We start from the raw sequence: 26,911 nt of genomic DNA on the forward strand, positions 1-26,911 counted from the left end.
ACCCCAATTTTACTTTCTATTTGGAAGGTTTCTATGTCACCAAATCTTGTGTTAAAGTGTTATGGATGCTTTCATGTTTTTAGTTTCTCATGCATGTAGTTAGATCAGAATTCATATAAAGGATAAATTTCTAATCAAGGATAAAGTATTATAAAAAAATTTAGAGTTACTAATTCACCCCTCCCCTCTCAGTAACTTAGCTTGTCATAATATTTCCAACAGTGATAAACTCTATCATGACAAGTATCATGATCTCCAATACTTTGGGACAACAAGTTAATGGAGTCTGATCATGATACATTCATTATCATGACTACTGACACTCCTGGACATCAACTTAGTGTAGTCTGTCATGATAACAAGTCAAGCTATTGATAAGATCGCCACCTTACACTATATATATATATATATATATATATATATATATATATATGAAAGATCATCACCTTTCATATGACATAATCCACATATGCAATATAGTAACCACCATGAACCAAGTCAAAGGGTGGAACAAGGGCTTTCATCTCAACTTCTCTCATAGAGAACAATGCATTAGAAGGAATTTCACTTAGAACTTCTCCTTCATAGAGAAATTACCATTCACAAGTGATTGCACCTCGAAATTCTCCCTCTGAACAATGATCCTAGGAAGTCAGGTCTTGTAGTTACTCCCTTAAAGGCTCTCTTTGCCCAAGGATGCCTGTAATTGACTATCAAACTCCTCTTGAATCTGATATCAATCTTCAATTTTCTAGTGATAAGTTGTTATTTCCTCATGATGTATACAGGAGTAGGCCCATCAAAATCAGGCATTCACACATGTATTTTTAGACTCCTCTGAATATCAATCTTTTGAACTCCTACATTTCCTTTGAAGAAGTATCAAACTCCCTCTTAATGGAAGAATACTTATAATCTCAATCATCTAGAATCTTTGCTACTGCCATATGATTGAGTTTGCACAATAATTGGTAAAGCACCAACCTCACATCCTCGGCCATAAAGAAAAAGATCAAGGTAAATAACTCTTATAATATGTATAGAATTACAATTAAGAGAGAGACTAATGAGTAGATAAATGTAATACTTAAGAATAAATAAATACTTATATGTACATCAACATCCTTGATATTAATTTCTCCAATAAAGGTCCATCAAAAACTGGGAATGAAACATTGGTTAAGGTAATTTTTCACCCCCCTACAATATAAAATTCCCACATGCTTCATTATTATTAATTTGAACTATAAAACAGTATAGTTTAATAGCTTTGAAAAAAGTATCACAACCTCTTGTAGATGAATCCTAATCAGTCCTCTTAGAATGATCCTTGTGTTCCTGCTCTTGGTTCTATACCCATGTTCCAACACATTAATCTTCCCCAATGACTGAAAATTTAAGTGTCCTCCTCGACCTTCTTTTAATCCTTATATTGTTGATCAATTAAGAAATTCCCTTCTAGATTTTGATCTTCACATATGTATAGAGTAAAAACAATAAATTTGAATAATGAGACAGATTTTCCAAGTCAACAACACCCACTTTGGAGAATCAAGATGGATCATGTGTTTTGACTATAGAATACCCTTGAATAGTTCTCTACATTTTAGCCACAACATAACCAGTAGTAATTTCCACAACAAGCTTCCATCTAGAAATTTCCCTTGTGATTTGGGCTTGTGTCTTCAATTTCTCGTAACAATTAAATCTTTCCACATAAATAATAAAAATATTCTTTCTTGTTTAAACACACATTGTGTCTCTTGATCATACTATACAAAAGAAATTCTATCTTATTCTTTGAGAAAAAAGCTACATATTGCTTTACACTACAAGAAACATCCTCAAACTCAACCACTTCAAACTCATATTTCTTCTTAGAATTATCCTAGTAAGGAATCATTTTCATGTCATCACAAGTACCAATGAAGACATCCTTGTACTCTTGCGCTGGAACCTTATCATAGGAAGAATGCCAATAATTTACTTGGGTACAAAGTATTGATCGTCTTCTTTAAATCTTACAAATTGTAATGTTAGGTTGTGTCCAAGAATACAATGTATGTTCAAAATTTCCTCTTTTCCTTATATACTATCATTCAATCGGTTAGTTGCAATTGCCAACTCATTTGCGATAAAATTGCAACTTTGGTAACCCATGAGTGTTATGACTGCTACTGATAAGTTTAATAATAGACTCATTAAAACTCTCCATTCACACTCTCTTATTCCACATATTTCTTTTGGTTCATTATGTCAACAATTAAGTTGCTGAAAGTCTACTAAATCCATTACCGAATCTGATCCCTCTATTTTCACGGTTAAGTTCGCATTCTTTGTTAGGGTCTCTAGCAATATCACAAAGCTCCTTTTGGTGAAGGTGCTTCCAACGTAGTATCACAACTGTTAATCACAAATTCCTTTGCTCGGTTCTTCAAACACGGGTGATTTTATTTGCTAAATTTTAGACCTTCCTTGGTTTATCTTCACATTGATGACTAAGTTACTTCCCACTGCTATCAGCGTGGAGGTCGGCTTCATCTTTGAAATCCATATCTCCAAACTTGTGCAAATTCAGTTGGGTTGCCTTTCTCCTGCTCCTCTTGCTCGGTATTCCTTAAAGTCGTATACAATGATTCTGATGGATGCCTAAGTTTCCCTTTCCACATTGTCTTATGTCTTTGTGAAAAAACTCATGTTCGCACTTTTCCTACTGGAGTTTTTGTATTCTCTTAGAGGGTCACTTTTCGATGAGATATATATGCTTCAGAAAGGCGCTCCAGTTCCATTGTTATGTATATGTCATATTTTGTGGCTATTTATTTATCCATTTGTCCTAACGCAAGATTGCAGTTCTCTCAACAAATCATATTGACGATGAGTTTGATTGTGTCCTGACTTGAGATTCCTCTGTGTTGGTTGTTGATTAGCTTCCTTTATGCATTCCATAATTATCTTAACACGGAATGCTAAGTCCCTCTGTATCTGTGGATGTTTGAGTATTGGCACAAATCCCTTGTACGTAATCTTCAGTATGTTGACTTTACAACGATTTAATGGTAATCAACTTTGTGTTGTCGTATAAGGTCCCGCGTTTGTCATTTGTTCTTACTCAATCCTTCATTTTCGAGGCTCATCTGCGGAAATGATCATCTCCTCCTTGAATCTCAATAAGGTTGACCCTTTTTCTAATGTTTCTATACAAACACATCTAACATGTATGTTGCGTATTTATGATTGCTCATAGAGAGTTGTCCTCCTTCGTGCTCACAATTTGAGATTGTTCGCTTGGTGCGTGTTGTGCTTATGTGGCTCTATCTATGTTGTGGCTCGCCAGTTGAGGTATGCGGATCTTCGCCTTGGGTGGTATGTACTCATACGATCTGGTTCTATACGCCTCTTGAATCACGATAGTGTGGCGATCTTTATCAAATGCTGAACTTTTATTCAGGATTGGTTGTGTCCTTTTTGTTGAATGAACGCAAGCTTTGTTTCTTCTGACAGGACTCCACGATTCTACAAATCTCTGTTGTCATCTGTGTTAAGTCATAAAAATTGCAGTTCCATCTAAGATGTTGTTGATAGTCCATTGTGGCTTTGAAAAGCCAAAAAAAAAATTGCTAGTCACAAAATCTTGAAAAGTTTGACCTCTCTGTGTGCTTTTCCACCCAACACCACTACTATCTTCATCACGGTTCCTTTCAAAGTAAGTATCGGCGATTGGAATTATTTCTTTGTTCATTCCTTGTATGCCTCCAATTGATCTGTTCTTACATTCCTTACTCTGTCGTATGCTCCATTTTTCTTCTTAAGGTATACATACCGTTGCATCTTTTAAATCTAGCTCTGATACATGTTGAGCGACTAGGATCATTTCCTACAAATGTAATAAGGCACCCGCTTGCTTAGCTTTTTTAGGAACATTTAAAGGGGAGCGGTCTCATGGGCATTACATATAAATCTGCTTTAAAAAATTAGCTCCTAATTGAAGGAAATATTAAAATTATAAACTGTTGTTTTTAGAATTTTTGGCAGGATGATTTCAATTTGGAGGAAAAATGAAAGGTGGGTTCTTGCCAAGTGGCAGAATTCTTCCCTAAACAGTAGGGGCTATTTCCAGAACCCCCCCCTTTTGCATCCATTCAACTAAAAAGTAGGGGCTCCTAGTTAATAGGAAAAGATTCCAAATTAGGCTTTAGCCCCCCCAAAATATTATCATAGGACCTCCAGCTCCTTAAATATAGAGCCCAAGCCCCCCCATGGGACCCCAGGGTAACACTGCCATTGTTATAAGTGTGTTCCAAATGCAGATTTGAAAACATAAAATATGAGAGAGACATGTCTCTATGGTTAATCATTATTAGATAGTATATTAATAATAATATAAATAAGCATATATATATATACACACACACACAATATCTTATATATATAAGAATATTTATCTAAATGATGATTTACCTTCAACAATGCATCACATGATCTGATTGAATCAATCAGACTGAATGTAAATATGGAAATTTTTTTTAATAGCTAGGAGATTTTAAAGGTAAATAATTTCTGCAATGATGTTTATTCCGCTGATTGCATATTTTGTTGGTCACAGGTTTGGTTACAATCCCTCATTACTTGTCATGGTAGGATCAACAAGCCCCAAGGAAAATTCTTTATTTTTCATGGAAGTGCCTTCTTATCAAATATATTAGAACTTCCATAATGCATTTCAACTGTAAATTTTCTTGCTGATTCCAGGTTAGTGACAGCCACTTCAGCAATATTGTGTATGGCCATATGAATGGATTTCTAACTATCTTGAAAGAGTCTTTAACCTCAGCTGGAAAGGCTTTCATTGTGAGGCAAGTATGGTTTTCTTTCCCATCTCCTTGTACTAACCATTTAGATCCATTTCTATCTCTTTCTGCTGCTGAAAACTTTTTTTTAGTATCAAGATCAGTTTGTTTAGTTTGTCGCTCTCAAAATGAGAAATTGCCTTGGCTCGAATCAAACTTTTCATATTCATTCTAGCAAGGTGATTTTTGTATGCCTATTTATTTCTTAAATAGTCGCCTTGTCCTAACAACTCTGTTCGAAACTATTTCTTTGTATTTGTTATGAACCTAAGATAAAATTTGTCATAAAAATTGAAGGAATGGATTTGCAAATATCTTAATAGATCCTTTAGATTTAGTTGAGGAGATTTAATGTTAGTCTCAAAAGTCATTTAGACATCAACAAAGTAGTAGGTTTTCTTGTTCAAACATTTCAATTTAGGGCCAGACTTGTATTTCCATACAGTTGTTAGTGAGATGAAAGCAATCACCTCAAACAAAGGAATTACGAAGAGATAATCATAATTCAATATGAGGAATTGATAAGGCTGTTGAATGACACGCACAGGATAAAACCTTCAGTTCGATGTAATTTATTAGAAATAGTTCTCAAGTGAAACTTCACCATAGATACATAGTCAAGAATTTGAGAAAAGACTCTAGCTTATATATTTCAACTAGCTTAATTTCATGATTGTCATGCTAATAATTTCGAATGATTGATTTGCATTGAACCATCAATTATGATTATCATCCTACAACTCTGGTCGCTAGAAGCAAAAGTAATGTCATTTCTTTTAACAATTCAACTATAAATCAATCTACATGATGTTTGCTTATGTATATTGTCCATAATCTTAGCCAGTCACACACACAACCAGTAGTCATATTGTCATAATTCAATAGAATAAAATCAATCAATCATGGTATCCTCATACCTTAGGATCAGGACAAACTTTTACTAACAACCCTATACTTTATCAGTACTCCATATTCCAGTAAACATTTTTGAAGACCACAAGTGAATAACCAAGAAGCTGTCCTAGATGGTTTTGATAGTCCACTACTCCGTATCTAATAACTCTCACACCCGACATAATTTGTAAAATCACCCCGGTCAGAAAATGGAGAGTTGGGTTTTTTCAAACATAAATTATTTTTAGGGAAATCCAACGGTCAGATTATGAGTTATGCCCCCGTACAGAGATTGTTTGACTGTCTTAAAAAAAAGGGAATTCTATGTGATCAGTCTGCCTGTGGAAACAAATTTCTTTATGACGAGTGAAACAATCAACGTGAAACCAATTCCACCTAAAAGGTATGCCTTTCTATTACAAAATTCTAAATTTTCACATTTTTTTATGGTTATAACAAAAGATATTGTCAAACATTTACTTCCAACTCTGTTGATGAGGGTTTCAAGACACTGTGCAAAATCCTCTAAATCTCTCATTAGAATTCACGGCCAAGATTCCAATTTGACTTTCAAGGAGCTAAAACACTAGGATACAAAATCAAATTGATTTTGGAAGTTATCCAATCAAATTATCAGTTAGAGAAGATCTGCAATTATAAAAATTAGGACCGTAATCAGAGAATTTGAGAGCAATTTTAATAAATGACTTCTACAATTCATCAATTTACTCATCACCTTCATGAATTTGAATCTGATGGTATCCACTTTTGAAGTAAAACTTGGAGAATACCTGGCACTTGACAAGCAGTTTAAGAGATTGTCCATTTTGGGTTACACAGTGTGATACGTAACCATGATTTTGTTGGCGGCTCTGTGCATAATCTCCATTTTCCTCCTTTCTTAGAGAAGAGTAGTGCGGGCATTGCACAAGTACTCATGTTTTCTTTTAGAAACCCCCTTTCTAATAATAATTCAGTAATTTGCTTGCTCATTTCCTCATTTTCTAGAGGATTCATCTCGTAAGCAGCTTGGTTTGGAAGTTTAGCACCAGGAATCAGATCAATTTGATGAATATTTTTTCTAGGAGAGGTGAATTGGCTTACAAATTAGATAACATCAAATCAACATATTTTGCAGTGCTTTCTGCACCTCTAATAGGATTGTGTGCTTAGCTGATTTCTTCTTTTCTAGAGGATAAATAAGATAGCAGCTCTCTCTTACAGTCTTTCAAACACTTTTATCCAACCCATTGTAAAGAGATGAAGCTGTTATCTGAGTCTTTCCTTTTCCTTTATAAGGTCTCAAGATATGGAGTTTATCTTCATAGTGTATCTCATAGATTGTTTTCTCTACCATTGTGAAACACATTTCTATCATATGCCCAAGGTCTACCTGATGATAAGTGACAAGCATTCATTGGCACTATATTGCACACCACCTTGTTTTTGTATGAATCAATTATGTTGTCAGCTAGACAAGATTGATTCCCAAGCACCCTATAATTCTTTTGAAACCAAGAAATATTATAAGAAGTCAGTTTGGAATACAAACCAGCTGCAATTTTTGCACCATTTCTGTACTTACCAAGTTATCTGTAGATCCACTATCCACAATCATCTTGTTCATTATATTCTTACACTTGCATTGTGTTCAAAACACTTTGTTTTTTCTCCAATTAGCAATGGGGATTTCTTTGTCTCCAGCTATCATGGTTCTGTTCCACATAAAATTCTCACCCGTTTCTGCTTCAACATATTCTATCAAGGGTTCTTCTTCTTTGGTCACCATTATTCTCTTGGGGTTTCGAGGGCAGCCTATAGCCCTATGTGCCTCATTACAAATAAAATACTAAGGTTTCTGACCTCCAGAAGTCTATTGTCTTCATATTCTCCTTCTGAAGCCACCCTTTTGTTGAAATTCTCGCTTCACATTATTCATTTGTAGATTTTGAGAAAACCCTTCTTCCTCTATTTGAATTCTTTAACATCTTGTTGGCCACTCTGTTGACTCTATTCAAGATTTTTTCTACTTTTATGGCTAGTTGATATGTTATACCCACAATGCTCACTTTGTGCAAGGATAATTCATTTTGAAGTTGGAATCTAAGACCATTAATGTACCTGGCCGCACCATGCTCATTATTTTCTTGCAAATTACTTCTGACCTGTAGCTTCATAAATTCTGTAGTATTGGCAGATATGGAGGATGAATCCTGTTTTAGATTTTAAAATTCTCTAAATGTTTTTGGTGATATTCTAAGGGCACAAATTTAGACTCAAATGTTTTAACATTTTTGGCCATTGATTTTCTCCTTCCCCCGTCTTGATTTTTTGGAGATTCTCCCAACATAGAGCAGCATGAGACTTCATATTTGATGCTACAACCTTGGCCCTTTTTGGATCAGTTTCCTTAATTCCTTCCATGTTATCTTACATTTTAAAATTCTTGTATCTAACTCAGGAACTCTTCTGGATTCAATTCTCCTTTGAGAGTCACTTACTTAATGTTAACTATGGTTCCCTTTTTGGTAATTGCTTCAATGAGTCTTTCTGTTGGATCAATGGCTGTTCCTCATCCCTTTGAACCTCTTGTTCTTTCCCAGAATCTTTACAAGACAACCTAGCCTCGAGGGCATTCAACATTTCAAGTACATAATCAACTGCATTACCTCGGTCTTCTCCATCCAGCATTCCTCCTGCCCCTTCTGGCAAAGGTCAAATGGCCTCTCTCTAGGCCATTTCAGTTTATGCTCTGATACTGAAATGATGCAATCCTGTTTTTGAATCTAGAGGTTAACCCTCATTCGTAAACACACTTTGTTCTGATCTATTTCATGAAGAAAAGAGAAAATATATGACTAGGAAATAAGAGAAAAAATACAACCAAGAAATAAGAAGGCAGAAAGGAGTATCCTTCTGTCAAAATAAGAAATGCATAGTCAGAATTTGCATTCTATTAATAATTTAATAGTAAATACTCAGGTAAATAGTAATATCACGAACAGATAAAGTTTATATGCTGTTTCCATCCTATTTTATCCTGTTTTCTTTTTTTCTATTTCTATCCTATCCTTCTCATTGGGAGACTCCTAAAAAGTTATCCTCTCTAATTACCTATCTTCCAGCACTCTCAGTACTGTTATTCGGTCTTATTTTATTTTAACCATCTAAAAATAAAAGACGTGACATCTGTTTGCCAGCCAATGTACTGACAGGTCATGGGGAATAGAACTCTGAGCACGATGCTTCACATCATTTAAGCAAAGAATTCTAACTAAAGAGAGGATGCCTTTTCATTGTTACTCACTAAGGAATCTAGAGGATGAGGAGGCGTCACATTTTTTTTATGAAGACATTTTGATCACATCACTTACACAATGAATTTTAACTAAAGAAGGGCTTCCTTTTCACTGTTACTCAGCAAGGAACCTAGAGGATGAGGAGGCATCACATTTTTTTCCTTAAGACATTTTGATTTCTCCTATTACTTAAGCATCTTGCAATTGCATTCCCACGTTTGAGGCATCAATGGAAAACCAGTAGAGAATCCTTATACGCTATTTGCTACACCTGATAGCCTAGTTGAGAAGATAAGCCAAGCCAAGCAGGGGCTGCTTATGTACATACCTTATTAAGAATACAAAATTTGATGAATAACAAATGTTTCCTGGATTTAATGATCATATCTACTGCCAAAAGCCAATCCAAAATAGTTAATAGTACCCTTCAAGACCTCTTCCCAGTATCACAATGAGAACTAGGAAGTTTAACTTTAAACTCATATAAGAACTTTGTTGATGCACTATTTTTCTCGATGGATGATTGGATTGGTTTAGACTTGCCAAGGGACTATGCCCCATTCAAAACGTCTGGACAAAATTTTCACAGTTTGGAATTGTTTTAGATGAAATTCTTTTCATAGCTAGAATCTCCAAATGACCCCTACCTTTCTATTTTTGCTGAGCCCACTTCCTCAACAGATAACAAATTTTCAACAACTCTGTTACCCATCTACTTTTGAATTAGGGATTGTTGCCTAGTTATAAAATTGAAACAATTTTATAAGCCTCGGTTAATTTTTGAAACTTGCCTAGTTTTAAGCTTTAAATTGGCCATTTTATCTCTGATTTTTTGTGAGTTTCTAAATCTTCATGTCTTCGTCTCGTTCCCAGGTCCGCACAGCACTTGAAATTTTGAAAATCCAACTTCTGAGCCTCAAGTTATAAAAGGTTAATGATAGCCTTCAAAAACATGTTTTTCTTAACCTCTTAAAGGTTAATGATACCCACCAAAAACATGTTTTTCTTAACCTCTCAAAAGGTTAATGATTGCCACCAAAAACATGTTTTTATTAACCTCTTAAAAGGTTAATGATAGCATCAAAAAACACGTTTTCATTAACCTCTCAAAGGTTAATGATAACGTCCAAAAACATGTTTTTCTTAACCTGTATAAAGCAGTTATTAACTTGTTTAAAACTCCTCCATAAGAAAGCCGGTGCCATGAATGCTTTGATTCGAGTTTCTGCTGTTTTGACAAATGCTCCATTCATTCTGAATCTTGATTGTGATCATTACATCAACAACTGCAATGCTGCAAGAGAGGCAATGTGTTTCCTCATGGACCCTCGGCTAAAAAAAACTGTGCTATGTTCAGTTTCCTCAAAGATTTGACCGTAATGATCGATATGCAAACAGAAACACTGTCTTCTTTGATATCAACATGAAAGGCTTAGATGGCATCCAAGGACCTGTATATGTGGGTACCGGATGTGTTTTCAATCGGCAAGCCCTATATGGGTATGATCCTCTAGCTTCTCAAAAAGCCAAAAAAAGATGACGTGCGATTGCTGGCCATCCTGGCGTTGTTGCTGTTGTGGCGGGACTCGCAAAAGGGAAACAAGTCATCAAGGAAATTATTTGGCAGAAAGAAATCATCTAAGAAAATAGAATTAAGTCCACCCATTTTCAGCCTGGAAGAAATTGAAGAAGGAATCGAAGGCTATGAAGATCATGAGAACTCATCATTAATGTCACAGAAGAACTTTGAAAAGAAATTTGGGCAGTCTGCTGTCTTCATTGCTTCCACTCTAATGGAAAAAGGTGGTGTTCCAGAGTCTTCACACTCAACTTCTCTTATTAAGGAAGCCATTCATATGATTAGTTGCGGATATGATCAGGAGAAAATGGATTGGGGAAAAGAGATTAGTTGGATATATGGTTCAGTGATAGAGGATATATTGACAGGATTCAAAATGCACTGCCGTGGTTGGCAATCTGTTTACTGCATGCCTACTAGGACAGCATTCAAGGGATCTGCCCCCATCAATCTGTCAGATCGTTTGCACCAGGTTCTCCATTGGGCATTAGGCTCTGTAGAGATTATGATGATTAGACATTGTCCTCTGTGGTATGGTTATGGTGGAAAGCTTAAGTGGTTGGAAAGATTTTCCTACACAAACACAATTGTGTACCCACTAACGTTAATCCCACTATTCGCTTACTGCACACTTTCGGCAATGTGTCTTCTCACAGGAAAATCATCCTTCCCGTGTGCTACATGAAGACACATAAACATATTTCTAATAGAATTTCATATAGACCCGGGTAGGCAGTGGCACTAAGTGCACATGTGGCGATGAAAAGTGGACAAATTATGCCCTGATTATATGTAGAATTCAATCGTTGTCTAAACTCTACAAAGAAGCTTGCATCAGATTCGTACGGTGTATTGGTGACACTTCAAATGTTTGATAGAGTGCCGCAAACAGGTGTCGCTTCATAATCATGCCAAGAAGTACTCAAACAAGAATATGGGTATTGGGAAAGTCACTTGGTACCCGCAAGACAAGGAAATTCATAGTGAGGCATCTCACAAACTATTTGACTAAATGCCCAATCCTGAATGCAAGGTGCATAACCTACACATGACATGATATTGATTCTGTGGAATTACGTAAAGGTTCATCAAGTAGTGAAAGCTACAATTACATATTTGAATGCATCGAGCAGATCAACCAAGCAGAAGCGACATGCAACATGGCGTGGAGAGTTGTTCTTTGCCTATGAAACATTGCAATGCAAATGATAGATTTAACATGTCAGACTGAGTGGCAAGATGACGATGAATGTCGTGAAATGGAAATAGATTGGGTAGAAGATATAGTAAATAATATTGATGAGGAGACACATGTTCCTCTTGTTGATGATTTCATTTACATAACAGATAATGCTTCCACGAGAGTTGAACTTGTCCACATGGAGAAATCCATGCTCAATAAGTTGAAATTTTATGTTAGCCTTCCAACTCCTTATGTGTTTATGAAGGGATATCTCAAGGCAGCTGGATCAGATAAACATTAGGAGATGGTATCCTCCTTTCTCATGGAATTGTGCCTAGGGAAGTACACCATGTTGGAATACCCACCTTCATTATTAGCAGCAATAGCAGTATACACTGGCAGTGTACCCTCAAAGTGGCTCCATCTTGGTCCAGGATAATGGAATCTTTCAAGCAAATGATTATTTCTATGTCAATAATCCCATGTCAAAGTGTTGAAGATCATAAGAATGCTTGACATCAAATAATTTACTAAAATCAAAGACTCGACCATCTAAAGACAAATCTCAAGTCATGTATTATAAATTGCAACTTTTGTTTTTGGGTTAATATTGTAGAGGTTCATTAACCTCACCCAAATCACGTATTTGGGGGGTGGTTATTAACCACGAAGAGGTAGTTATTAACTTCTGTGTCTATATAAGGGCGCTTTTGAGCTTTATAAAGGAACTTTTTGGTTTTAAAAATAAGGGAACACTATGCTGAAATTTTGATTGAGGGATAAATTTTGGAAAGTATGTACACTTTTTATCTCTGAGATTGAAAAATCTCTATTGCTTTCTTGGTGCAAGGAAATGAAATGAGATGTGCTTTGGGTTTCTTATTTTAAAATCAAAATTGTTATATGTAGTAGTAGACATTCTCATGGTGCTATGCGAGTGTTTACGAATGATAATGAATGTAAGTGGTAATACCGGTTGCCTTCAAGCGTAGTTCTTGATCGCCTTTGTTATCAATCTTGTTTACCGAAGAAGGTTGTGAGGGCATGTGGTGCATTCGTCCTGAACGACTTTCTCCTGATCTTTAAAGTTTTAGATTCTTTATTTGAAAATCCTTTTCAAAAATCATATCATACGAGGGAGTTGCCCCTCTAAGCACAGAGGAAGGCCGCATACCAAGGGCCTATCCAACTGTTGTGAACGGTTTGCCACACACTCCGTTGGGCAAATTCTACTGTGACAAATCTGTTTACCAACAGGGATGTAGATACTTTACAACTGCAGATGTAGCCAGTGACAGCAGGTTGAGGAGTGACCAGGCCAACAACAGCATTGGCCCAAGTTTTCATTGATCATCCATAAGCGTAAGCTACTAAAATGTTTGCTTCTGTAGACTCCAGATCAACCTACCTGAAATGTTTATTAATTAAATGCATCCTTAATATATTGAGGCTATTTTTTTTATTAAAACCTTATTAATTATAATAATTGTGCAATTTTTAAGAAACAGATTCTTAGTAATTAGATTATCCGATTAACTTATGATCACATGATAAGTAGGAGATAATTTCCACAGCAAGTCAAATTGTGATATTGCTATCAGGATTTAACTATATGATTTTTGAGTCAAACTCATTGACCCATATTTCATTAGTGATTCAACATGAATCCATCTCTCATGAGAATAAATGGAACACTTAGCACTCATTGGATCTAAGTGATGCTCACAGAGGTGAAGCACTGGGACTTCCTGGGAGGTCACCCATCCCAGTACTACTCCAGCCTGAGCGCACTTAACTATAGAGTTTCCTCCATAGTTAAACCCAAAGCTCGCAACACTTAGTGAAGGTTTTGCAAATGGGGTTGCAAACTTTAGGTTTAACTATGGAGGAAACTCTGTAGTTAAGTGCGCTCAGGCTAGAGTAGTACTAGGATGAGTGACCTCCTGGGAAGTCCCGGTGCTCCACCCCTGTGAGCATCACCTAGATCCAATGAGTGCTAACTGTTCCATTTATTCTCATGAGAGATGGATTCATGATGAATCACTACTCATGAAATATGGATCAATCAGTTTGACTCAAAAATCACACAATTAAATCCTAATAGCAATATCACAATTATGATCACATTTTATTGCTTTAAAAAAATTATCAATTGAAGGAATAGGTAGCTTGTATTTAAGAAATGAACAACATAAAAAATCATCATACGTTTTGAAATGGAAAGTCATTACATTATTTCTCAATGTCTGCATGTTTTTTAGATAGTCGTAGCAGTTTTTTTCTTGGAGACGAGAAGGGAAAATAAGGTGAATAAATAAAAGTATAGACTGTTTTAGATAGTCGTAGCAGTTTTTTCCTTGGAGACAAGAAGGGAAAATAAGGTGGATAAATAAAAGTCTATAGACTGTTTTCCTATTAACATGTAAGCCGGGGTTATGTGGGAGAGGCTTGGGCTCTATTTTTGTGGAGCAGGTGGCTCCATAATAATATTTTAGAGAGGGCTAAAGCTTTAATTGGAATCTTTTCTTACGAAATAGGAGCCCCGGATTTTTAGCCCTCTCAATTTGAACAGTCAAAATGGGGTGGGGCTGGATTTAGCCCCACTAGCTTAAGGAAGATTTCTGCCATTTGTCAATCCTGTTCTTCATTTTCCCATCAAAATGAAATAATCCCACTAAACAAATTTATTCCCACCAAAATAAAATAATCCCACTAAACAAATTTATAAAAAAATATTAAATCACATATACATCTACAGGACTGCTTCCCTTTTGAAATATGCATAAAAAATCTCAGCCGCACCCACTCTATTTTTAACGAAGCGGTTGCCCATGAGACCCCAGCTAACGGTTTGAATAATATGAGGGAATGTCATAGAATTTAAAATAGAAAAGAATATAAGGAATATATTTAAGCTGATAGGCGTACGCCGTAAACCGAGGCAACAGGCGAAATTTCTGATTTTTCGGTGGTTGCAAGTTTACCCTCTCAACGGTGCTGCGAACGATGAGCATTACATGGCACTTGCTTTCTCTTTTCTCCATCACGCAAACCTTTCTCCAGCATAAATTTGTGCTTGTTTGTCATTTGGATGCTTCCACGCTTCTCCGGTTGTAGGCTATGGCAAGCCAAACTCAGGGACAACTCCGTGCTGGAAACTTTTTGTTGGTGCCCAAGCCTTGACTGACTCACAGCTAACCAGCATTGGTATACCAATTGCTTGGTTGGAGAATGAAGATCCACGAATCATTGCAGCAAGCTCTCATTTTTTCTTCAGTCCGATTCTCGACGTAAACTAGTATTTCTACCAAGTTTTATGAGTTGTGTCACCCGCTTTAGGCCACGTGGAAGAAGAACTGTAATGGCTTAAAACCTATGAATATTGAGAAAGGCCTATGATCTTTTTAAATACAATACTACATGTCCTCAAACCATCTTGTAAGGGTAATATCCAATATTCACCTCTTATTTTGTAATACATTTTGCAATCTTTTTTCAATAAGTCAGTTGAAGAAATATAATTATAATAATAATAGAAATACTAGTCATTTTTAAGTAGAGTAATAGAATAATAGGAAAGGATTTTTGTAAGTCTTTAGATAGCTTAATTAAGTAGATTAGTTAAAATAAAAAATTAATAATGATAAATTCAAAAAAGTTAATAATTATAAATTTTTTTAATTAATTATTAAAAAAAATAATTATTTAATTAATATTTCATTTTAATTCTAATAATTGATTAATAGTTTCATATTAATGTTAATATATTTTTAGAGTGAAACTTTAACATAATTTTTTGAAAAAGATTTAAAAATTGTCATTTTTTAAAAAGTGCACAAATATGAAAAATAATATTTTTTATTATTATATAAAAGTATGTATATCTTAAAATAATTTCTTTCTTATGAAATTACTATTATAACTTAGTTTTATTTTAGTGTATTAATTATTAAAAATCATTTAATATGTTTAATAGATATCATATTTTATATATATGTGCATCCTATTCTTACAAATTTGTTCATACAAAATTCAAAATATGATAATTTTAATGGTATTAATTATTAAAAATCATTTAATATGTTTAAAAGATATCATATTTTATATATATGTGCATCTTATTCTTACAAATTTGTTCCTACAAAATTCAAAATATAATAATTTTAATGATTTTTAAACTTAAAAATTTTCATCTTTTTCTTTTGTAATACATTTTTAAATATATGTTTTAACTAAGTCTATTGATTACAATAATATATGTTCTTAATTACTTTATTTGAGAGGCATCCACTATTTCAATATAATTCTATAATCATTTAAAGTATAATGATATATGTTTTCAACCATTTTGCTTAAGATTGACATCTACAATTCCTATTTATATACATCATCTTAACTACTATAATATATGTCCTCAACTATTTTTCTTACCAGACATCGCTCCTACCAATCTATTGATACCCATTTTGGTTGAGAGACATCCACTATCCCAACTTCAACCCATCATCTTTATGCACTATAGTATATGTTCTTAACCATTTTTCCTTGACCAACACCTCCATTACTCTAATTTAGACACAATGTTGAGTTCAAAAAATATAATTTATGAATCAAATTTCAAGTGTAAGGGGGAGAAATTATCAATTGCATATCCTAATTTTGTTGGCAGCTTCAACATCACACACTAAGGCTTGATTTGTGGCTAAAAGTGTTAAGTAGTCGAAGTTGACTTGCCTTTTTTAAGTTGATTTTTTTCCTTAATGTATGATGTTTAAGGATGAACCTGATTACATACAAAGTTTTAAAATGAAACTATAAGTATTTATATCTAAGTTAAGGTATGGTACATTTTATTGATGTGATGTAGATGTAATAGTACAATATGACTTATATTCATTTGTAATTAATAATTAGGTGTGGGTGTAATATTGAGAATGTGCATGTAATATATTATAATTAAATAAATGAAGAGTGACATATTAAATTGATTTTATATTAAAAATTAGATTGATTTTATTATTTTTTAGTATTTTAAGTCTTTTAAGTTCTCGCCAAAGAGATGAAACCAAATATTTATCTCTTAAAAAAAAGATTTTCCTAGTAACAAAGAGAGACAATCAATAGAAAAGTGCTCAATCTAGAGATTAAAATAATTTTTAATTATTTTCCCCAACACCAGTCTCCTATGTATACTTTTGATATGTTTTTGAATAGTTATTCATAAACTCTCATGTTTACTTCCTTTCCCCTCTTTGCATTTTTCAACTCTATATCTATATCCCAATTTCTCTATTTCTCTTTGATCTACTTTATCTACCTATATATCTATTGATCCACAATCTATCAGCTCATATATCTTTCACATTCACTCTCTTCATCTTCGTCGTCTCCTCTTCCTATCTTTCTCCCTCTCTCTCCCCTCCTCTTTGTCTCTCCCTTCATAACTATAGATCAAATATAGATTACTATCGAATAGGTTTTAATAATAATGCATATTAATTTAATTTAAATCATATATTAATTTTTGTAAGCCAAACAAAATAAAATGACAAATTTGTTCACTTGTTCTATTTTCACATGTCAAGATTGTTTTCAAGGATGCTTTAAGATTGTAGGAGGAGAGGTAAAGATAAATAGATATGGAGAAACAAAGGGAGATATGGAGAGGAAAGGATAAAAATATATCAATATCTAGAGGGAGATATGGAGAAGAAGGAACAAATAGATGTACAAATATGGAGGAATGTGGAGTGGAAGCGATAGAGATGATGAGAGGGTAAGTGCACCAAGTTGTGTTGCCAAAAGGGGGGTATAAGTGGACACCTTTTTTCTGAAATCAACAATTTCTAAACTTCAACAAGAATTTGAAGATAGTTACGCTCAAAATTTTAAGATATGACAAAAACAAAAGTAGTAGCCCTTTGAATCTAGTTTCTAAACTACTAATTTTTTTCCAAAATGATTTAGTTTTAAGTCCTCAAAAAAGGTGGCCATAGAAAGTGGTACTTTTTATTCCAAAAAAACATAACACAATACAAAGTGTGGCCCCCCTAAAATTTTAACTTTTTTTTAAAAATTCTTTAATCACTCTAGTCAAAAGTTACTTAACACTATGTAGTTTATACTAGATTTTTAGAGTAATTTTATAATGTGTATTTTTTTTTTAATGATTTTTTTAACTAGACATATTCCAAAAACGTGAAATATCTATGTGCTCCCCTGTGAGGCCTTGCCCAACCCATCGTAGCATAGTGATACTTTATTATTTTGATACTCATGACTCGATAAGTTGAGACACTATCGAATACATTAAACATATTTTATTATTTCATGTTGTGTGATTATTTACTTTCAGATATTTGATTTCGTCATTTAATGATTTATGAACATGTATACTGATGAAGTAAGTGAATGCAGAATTAGCACTTTGAGTATGCAATTTTTATGATTAAGTATATGAGTAGAACGAGATTAACAATTGATTATTTGAAAATGAATGTTTTAATTTATGATTTCTCTAATATGTTATATACATATATGCATGTGATTTTCTTGAGCTATTGACATGTGCTCATTGTGCAGGATGTTTTAGCCGAGCAATCTAACGGAGAAACAAAAACTCAACCCTATGTACCATTGTGAAAAACCCATTGTTCATATTTTATTTGTGCCATGAATTGAATGAATGCATCATTCTATAATTAGTAAGTGTTAATGTTTCGTAACAATTTTTTTTTGGTGTCACTTGACACTCGTGAATTGTATATGCATTCCAGTATGATAATTAGGGTTAATCGAGTAACCCAAAGATCTAAGTTAGACTAGGTTAGTGACCCTATTGCTAATCAGTTTATAACTGAGATTAATTACCCCTAATCTAGATTAGTGTTTAATCTACTTCTTGAAGGTTGTTAGATAGTCCTAATTTTTTTTAATATTTCTTAGGTCCCTAATTTATCCTATAGACCTAAAAACATGAAATCTAAGTACCCAAGGGGTATGGGTATGGGTTGGGGGCATTTTCCACCCCCCCAACCCCTTTTGTTGAATTTTATGGTCACTCAAAACCCCAATTTTTGCTTTATCGTGAAAATTGATAAGATTCATTATGAGTTGAATGACTTTAACTCTACCTTGAGGTTAGCCTTAGGTCTAGTTGTGTTAGAAGCCTCTAGAAATTTTGGGCAAGTGGGGGGAGTTATTACTTTTTAGAGGTGGTTGAGTTTAAGATCTTATTTAAAGGCAATTTTGAGGAGGTTTGGGGTGTTCACCCAACCTCTAGTTTTAGAGGGATTTTTAGAATTGAAGGAGAAGGAGAGGAAAGCAAGCTCATCTCAAACTTGTTCATTTTCCATAACTTGATTTTTGAAGGTAGGAATACTTCAACTCTTTTTGGTTTCATGTTGTGCTTCATGTTTCAATTTTATTGCTTATGTATGCTTCTATGTGTGTTGAGTATGTTGGGAGGGATTGGAAACAGGTTTTCTTAAATGTCTTTCCTTTGTGTTGTGTTTTGAACTTTTGAAGGGATTGTATGGGTGTATTGGCATTACTCACCCTCGGATAGGTCAGAAGTGGCCATGTATGGGGGAAGGTCTTCAGTTGGACTCCAACAGTGTAGAGTCTCTTCTCAAGATGAGAAGAGGGAGAGAGTGTTGGCATAAAGTTATTTTCCATTAGTGACAACACTCATCTCACAGTTCAAACCGAGCACTGAAGACACAGTTCAAACCGAGCACTGAAGACATAGTTCAAACCAAGCATCGAAGACACAGTTCTAACCGAGTGAAGAAGCACTTAGTGATAACCGAGTGAAGTTGCACTTAGTGTTAACCGAGTAAAGATGCACTCAATATTAACCGAGTGAGGAAGCACTCAGTGATGACTGAGTGAAGAAGGACTCAGTGATAACTGAGCTCAGGAGGTTAACGAAGAAGTTAGTTTCTACCGAGTGACACTATATCTACCGAGTCACCAATGGTTACCGAGTTCCAGGCAATGTTGTATGACTAGTATGAACTGAGCCCCTACCTCTACCGAGTGCATGATGATGCCGAGTAACGTAGTGGATGTCACGTATCAGAAGGTCATCAAGTCTGTCTGAAGAACCCAAGTTTATTTTACTATTTAGCCGACTCAGTTATATTTTGTTTACTTGTGTTTGGCCGACCTTGCATGAATAATTATTGGAATGGTATATATATGTAGTGTATTATATCATTCAATATATAGATACACGGAAGATATACAAGATATAGAATATTGCACAAAAAAAAAAGGACATAAGGTATGATATGCGAATTCATCAGCAATAAAGAATACTCAGCAAGGTCTACAAGGAGCAGAAATGATTTCATCAATCACAGAAGGTGATCTACAATAAAGAATCCAGTCAAGTTGTAAGTTGATCTATTGGTTCATCCTAACAGGTGAATCATTCTTGTAAATCCTTTAACAAGGTAGACTTAACCATCTTTATTCAAATCTCCTAATAGAGTGCATACTTGTAAAGTATGTTTGTAAATCCTCTAACAAGGTGGATCTAGCAATCCTCTATGCTCCTAACAGGGCAGATCACCAGAAGTGATCATTGTAAGCCTTAACTGGCCAACTTCATACTGCAGTAATGAAGCTTTGTGGGCATCATCCCCACCCCAGTTTTACTTTCTATTTTGGAAGGTTTCTAGGTCACCAAATCTCTGTGCATATATGGTTTAAATGTTTAATAGTTATTTTATGTAGCAGGCTAGATGAGTAAATGTTGTATATGGTTATTCTGAATTGACTTAAAAGTTTTATTGTTACTGATTCACCCCTACCCTCTCAGTAACCTATTATATCTTGAATATTTCCAACAATTGGTATTAGAGCTTTTTGGTTCTCAGGACAAAGTTTGACAGCTTGAGCAAAGATCTAAGTTATGGAGATATTCAGACTGGAGAAAGTTATTGAGAATGAAAAGTTAGATCTAGAAATGGCCATGGTTCAACTCAAAGAAGCAAAGGAGCATCTTTCTCAATCCCTAAAAAGAAGAAAGGAACTTGCAAGACAAATGAATGACCATCACTATGTTGAAGAAAAGATTGAAGATTTGTTACCATCAAGTAGTTCAGAAGAAGCTAGCAAGGCAATCAAAGAACTTCTAGAAAAGAATGGATCTCTGCAAGAAGAGGTAAGAAAGCTTAAAAGAGAGCAAGAAATACAGTCAATCAGGCTATGTGAAGTTTTGGAACAAAGAAACAAAGCACAAGAAGAATTGGAAGATAAAAGCCATAAAATGCATAATCAATCCCATCAGCATGAAGACCTTATAGACCAACTCTCTAATGCAAATGAAGAAATCAGGATTCTCAGAGTACAAAATGAAAGTCTACAGAATGATTTAAGAATTGAGAGGCAAATCAATGAAAGCTTGGAAAATGATCTAATCTCTGAAAGGCAAGTCAATGAAAGAATGATGAAATCCCAAGCAACTATGAATCAATTAAATCAACAAAATGAGGAAAATCTTTATAGACATAAAGGTAAAGCTGGTCTTGGATACAAGGAAGAAGGTGAATCCTCCAAACAAGGTGAACAAAGGAATCAAAAACCCACTTGTAATCACTGTGGCAAGTTAGGTCATACATCAAACAAATGCTGGAGCAATGGAAAAGAAAAATTCAATGGTAAATGCTTCAATTGCAATCAGCATGGCCACAAAGCAAATGAATGCAAAGAAAAACCAAAATTTGAAGGCAACTGTCACAAATGCAAAAAACATGGTCACAAGGCATTCCAATGCAGATCCAAATCATTCAATCTAGCTGAACAACTTGTCAAAGCCATATTTGGATGGGACTACAACACCTGGTGCAGATGTCACTATTGTGGAGAATATGGACATACTGGCATAAATTGTGCAAGACATCACCTAAGGAAGAAGGACACTACTGTAAGGTTCTATACATGTACAGAACTTGGTCATATAGCTAGAAATTACATGAATATAGAAAGAATTGAAGATGAGAAGAAAATCAAAGCAGACAACATTCGGAAGCAAATGAAGCAACAGGGGATTCCAAAATCTACCGAACAAGATAAGTCAAGCAATGGCAATATCACTCAAGAAATGAGTGACTCCACCATCTCCAATTAATATTCATAAAAGAAAGTATGGAACTGCATCCTCCAAGAATTATCCTAAACAGTTCCACAAGAAGAAAGATGATCAGAACAATATTCAGATACACTTTGATCCTAGACTTAACCGAGTTCGGTCGGGTGCAATAAAGTTTCATTTACCGAGTTATATCAACCGAACAAGGTCGGTTCGTGAGCTTACCGAGTTAGGTCGGTACATCAATGTTTTCTTTTGATCACCGAGTTGATAGTATCTACCAAGCAAGTGGATGAAAACCTGTCATTTCATCTACCGTCGTACCAACCATTTATGACGAATTTTTTGTCAAAAAGGGCAAAATTTGATCTCATTCTTCACTACGAACTTTGAGCTAAGTTATCTTCTGTGATTCCAGAGCAAGCTTAAAGCAATTTTGAGCAAATTTTAAAGGGCAAAGAATCTGTTTAGAATTTCTCTTCACTTACTAAGCAGCAATGGCATCCGGAAGTAGTAGCTCCAAGGCAAAGAGAGGCTTAGAAATGCTGGTTAAAGGTGTGGAATGGAAGGCGTTGAACTTCAAATTGGCACCAACAATTGCAGAATCACTTGATCCTAATGGTGCTCAGTCTCAAATTCCTCCAAAGGTACTCCTTATAAATGACATTCGCTCTCATTTCAAATGTTCCATTCAAGAACTTGGAAACCTAGAAATTGATAATGCCCTAGGAGAAATGAGCGTAGATGGAAATTTGAAACCTGAGCATAAGCATCTTGAAACAAAAGGGTTAACCCACATTTCACCTTTGCCAAGGAATTTTCAAGTTAAATGGGTTAGGTATGTACTCAGTTGGGTTCACAATGGGCAATTGTGGTTAGAGCAACCAGTGCTTATCACAAAGAAAATGATTAACAAGATTACTGGCCTTCCCATGTTGAGCAAAGCTAAGTCTACCAAAACCCTAGGTCGGGAAGAATTGCAAAGGCTAATCCGAGCAGAATGGGATGGTAGAGGACTTAAGATCAGTACAGTAGCTGACGCTGAATTAAGATTTGGTATTCACGTCATTGCTCATAAAATTTACAGTTTGAGTCGTCCAAACAGTGTACCTTGTGAAGTAGTAGATTTAGCATATAAGGTAGTAAAGAAGAATGTTGAGTTTGATCTATCTGAATTGCTTTTGTCTCAATTTAATAAAAATATGGAAAGCATAAGAACTTCAAAGAACAACTCCTGCAAATTTGGTTCACTTTTGATTTGTTTATTTTTCTATGTTCAAAAGTCTTTTCCATCAAAAGGATCAGTAGTATGGAGAAAATATATTCCCGTTCTTTATCAAATAAATGAGTTCATCGCAGAGTTAGGTGAAAATTTTGATAGTGTTTTGGATAATTACTTTGAAGATTTTAAGGAAAGAATGAACAATAGGTTCCGGATTCCACCTAAACTAGTTGAGGAATACAAAGAAGATGTATGCTTTATGGTGGATTGTGACAAAGTATACATACAGGCAGTCAGGCCCCGAGTTGCATGGGTGAAACCTCTTCCTTATGAGGTCAATATTGATGAAACCAGAGATATCATAGAAGCACTGGTGAATGAACTAGTAGACCCAAAGCAACCAGTCTTCGAAACTTATGATGAAGCTAAGGCCAGAATTGAGCTTCAAATCAAAATCCCTCAGGTCATTAGCAAAGGAAAGAGGAAGATTGCAAAGCTAAAAATAGAACTTGGTCCTCTGATGATTACTGAAGGGAAAGGAGAAGATGATGAAGAAGAAGAGGAAACTGAGTCAAAAAAAGCAGAGGAGCCTCAACGGAAGAAAGGTAATGTGATTATCACCAAACCTAAAAAGCAAGCTACTGCAGTCTTCTCCAAGAGAACAAGACAGGGGAAGAAGGAACGTGTACTTGTCAAGCCTCCACTCACATTTGAGGCAAGGTTGAAGCAATTAGAAGAAGGTACTAGCTTCACAAACTTCAAAGCATTGAAGTTTGAAACAAGAACAGAACAGGAGAAAATGTAGATTGAGGAACTGGTATTGAGTAAAATGGGAAGATGGAAATACTCTTTGGATGAGATTGCCTCTTAGATCCCTAAAGAGCTATTGGAGAGGTTGCAACCAAGATGGGAAATTGCAATCAAGACTGTCAAGGATATCTTTGAGCAAACCCTGAAAAATCTCCTGTCGAGTCTTACTGATACAGAAGTGAAGAAATCACTGAAAGATCATGAAGGTAATATGATGATTAGATTCCACACTTGTTTGATACTAATCAAAGACATTGAGCATGTTGTAAATGATGCAACAAACATGTGGAAACATATCTATCATCTACATAAATCCAGTGAGGATATTGTTGAAATCAAGGACAATGATAGCAGTGATGATGATGATATTGAAGATATTCTAGGGGATCTGCATTCAATGATGATAAATGTTGAGGAAGAAGACAAGGAAGATGAAATGGAGGAAGAAGACAAGGAAGATGAAATGGAGGAAGAAGAAGCTAAACAAGCTAAGGAGGAAGATGATCCTGTAAAAATTGCAACCAAAGTCATTGCATCTCTTTCTCACTCTCCACCTAAAGCAACTACATCAACTATGGAGATAGCTTCTACTGGTGAGATTGTGTGCACAACAGCTTCATCAATTGCTCAATCTTCACCTGTCTCCTCTTAGCTCCGGGTACCATCTATGAAAGTGTCTACCACTGCATTAACCGAGTTGCAGCCATCTTCATTGACCTAGTCATCATCAGCTTCAGCAGTAAGTTCATCAAGCATATCAACTTCTACTACAGAGTGCACAATAAATTTACTCACTGGTACTTCAATTTTGACAATTTCATCTGCTCCAATTTTTGCATCTGTTAGTTCTCCCATTCCAACCTGTACATCAATCTTAGGAGGAACATCAATTTTTCATACTGTTAGCACTTCTCTCAGTCTTCCTCTAGTTAGTCCTATTCTAGTTTTGTCAGCCAGTCCAACCTCATCAACTATTGTTTCAGTTTCAAAGGGAAAAGGTGAAGTCACTGCAGGAAAATGAAAGAGGTACATGTTTTTCAACAAGGCAATGGATGAGGAAATAGACTTGGACAAGGACATTGCCATTCTTAAGATAGATCTAGATAATGCATCAGCCGATGAAATGAGAATGATCAGTCAGCTATTAGATCAGAAGGCAAGGCAAAAACAATTGAGGCATGAGAGAGACCAAGAATATAGTATTATTGAAAGTGCTAAGAATATTCTAACAGAGGCTATAGGTGTTGAAGTAGATTCTACTCAACACATTTTGGTTCAGTTAGAAGAGGCTGTATATAAATTCAATGAGGATACCTTCGGCCAAGAAAAAATGATTGAAAAGGCAGAGAAGAAATTTGACAATAAGGTGCTTGAGCACATTGCTCAGCATATTGCATTAAAACATGTAGAATTGTCTACAATTTTGAGTAATTTTGAACATTCTTTTAATAATGTAACTTCACTTTTTGGCAAACTTTGTGATGTTACTGAGTATACTAAGGAAATCAAAGAAAAGTTGAATAAAATTGATGAGGATATGAAGGTCAGTGCCCAAATGTTGCAGCTTGACCACAGTTCAAGTTCATCCCATCATCTCAGAATAAGATTTTTGTTAGAGAAACAGGCAGAATTATTGAGAGAGGAAGCAAGGATCAGGTGTACTCTGATTGACATCCAAAATATGATCCTGTCATGGACACAATATAGAAGCATATTGCCCATTCCAAAACATTGATTCATGACAAAAACTTCTCAATTGTAGATCATATGATTGAACTCTCTGCAGAAGTTCAAATAGCAATCTCCACCAGCAAACTTTTGTAAGAAAATTGGGATAAGACATTGGCTCTTATTCTCAAGGTACATTATGAGTTTATCTCTCATTTTGGAATCTCTGTGTAAATATATATTGTTTAATTTGGCATTATTGTCAAAAAGGGGGAGATAGCACACTCCAAGAGATAATTGTGCAAGAAATATGTGTAATGACTTGTAAATACTGTGCATATTGTATGGGGGAGATACATGTAAGAAAGATATGTGTAATAAGACTTGCAAAGATCAATTTTGAAAATTCAAAACTGTATGTCAATTTTTGCACATAAACTTTGAATCATAATTGTTTCTATCACTAATGCCAAAGGGGGAGATTGTTGGCATAAAGTTATTTGCCATTAGTGACAACACTCATCTCACAGTTCAAACCGAGCACTGAAGACACAGTTCAACCCAAGCACTGAAGACACAGTTCAAACTGAGCATCGAAGACGCAGTTCTAACTGAGTGAAGAAGCACTTAGTGATAACCGTGTGAAGTTGCACTTAGTGTTAACCGAGTAAAGATGCACTCAATATTAACCGAGTGAGGAAGTACTCAGTGATGACCGAGTGAAGAAGGACTCAGTGATAACCGAGCTCAGGAGGCTAATGAGGAAGTTAGTTTCTACCGAGTGACACTATATCTACCGAGTCACCAATGGTTACCGAGTTCTAGGCAACGTTGTATGACTAGTATGAACCGAGCCCCTACCTCTACCAAGTGCATGATGATGCCGAGTAACATAGTGGATGTCGCGTATCAGAAGGTCATCAAGTCTGTCTGAAGAACCCGAGTTTATTTTACTATTTGGCTGACTCAGTTATATTTTGTTTACTTGTGTTTGGCCAACCTTGCATGAATAATTATTGGAATGGTATATATATATAATGTATTATATCATTCAATATATAGATACAAGGAAGATATACAAGATATAGAATATTGCACAAAAAAAAAAGGACATAAGATATGATATGCGAATTCATCAGTAGTAAAGAATACTCAGCAAGGTCTACAAGGAGTAGAAATGATTTCATCAATCACAGAAGGTGATCTACAATAAAGAATCTAGTCAAGTTGTAAGTTGATCTGTTGGTTCATCCTAACAGGTGAATCATTCTTGTAAATCCTTTAACAAGGTAGACTTAACCGTCTTT

The 26,911-nt window shown here is 35.1% G+C and overlaps 1 long non-coding RNA gene across 2 annotated transcripts in view; it reads left to right on the forward strand.

The window, feature by feature from the left end:
* Positions 1-2,261: 2,261 nt before the first annotated feature.
* Positions 2,262-26,911, forward strand: part of LOC149562120 (uncharacterized) — a 32,165-nt gene continuing 7,515 nt past the window's right edge. The window contains exons 1-4 of one of the 2 annotated variants that reach the window (XR_016363480.1): positions 2,262-3,366; positions 3,505-3,706; positions 4,607-4,637; positions 4,753-4,860. This is a non-coding gene — a long non-coding RNA (uncharacterized LOC149562120). The remainder of the gene's footprint in view (positions 3,367-3,504; positions 3,707-4,606; positions 4,638-4,752; positions 4,861-26,911) is intronic. The other variant, XR_016363481.1, reaches the window with a different exon arrangement.

Source organism: Cupressus sempervirens, chromosome 4 (assembly GCF_028749045.1).
Source record: "Cupressus sempervirens isolate cs-2001-9-10 chromosome 4, ASM2874904v1, whole genome shotgun sequence".
Lineage (NCBI taxonomy): Eukaryota > Viridiplantae > Streptophyta > Pinopsida > Cupressales > Cupressaceae > Cupressus > Cupressus sempervirens.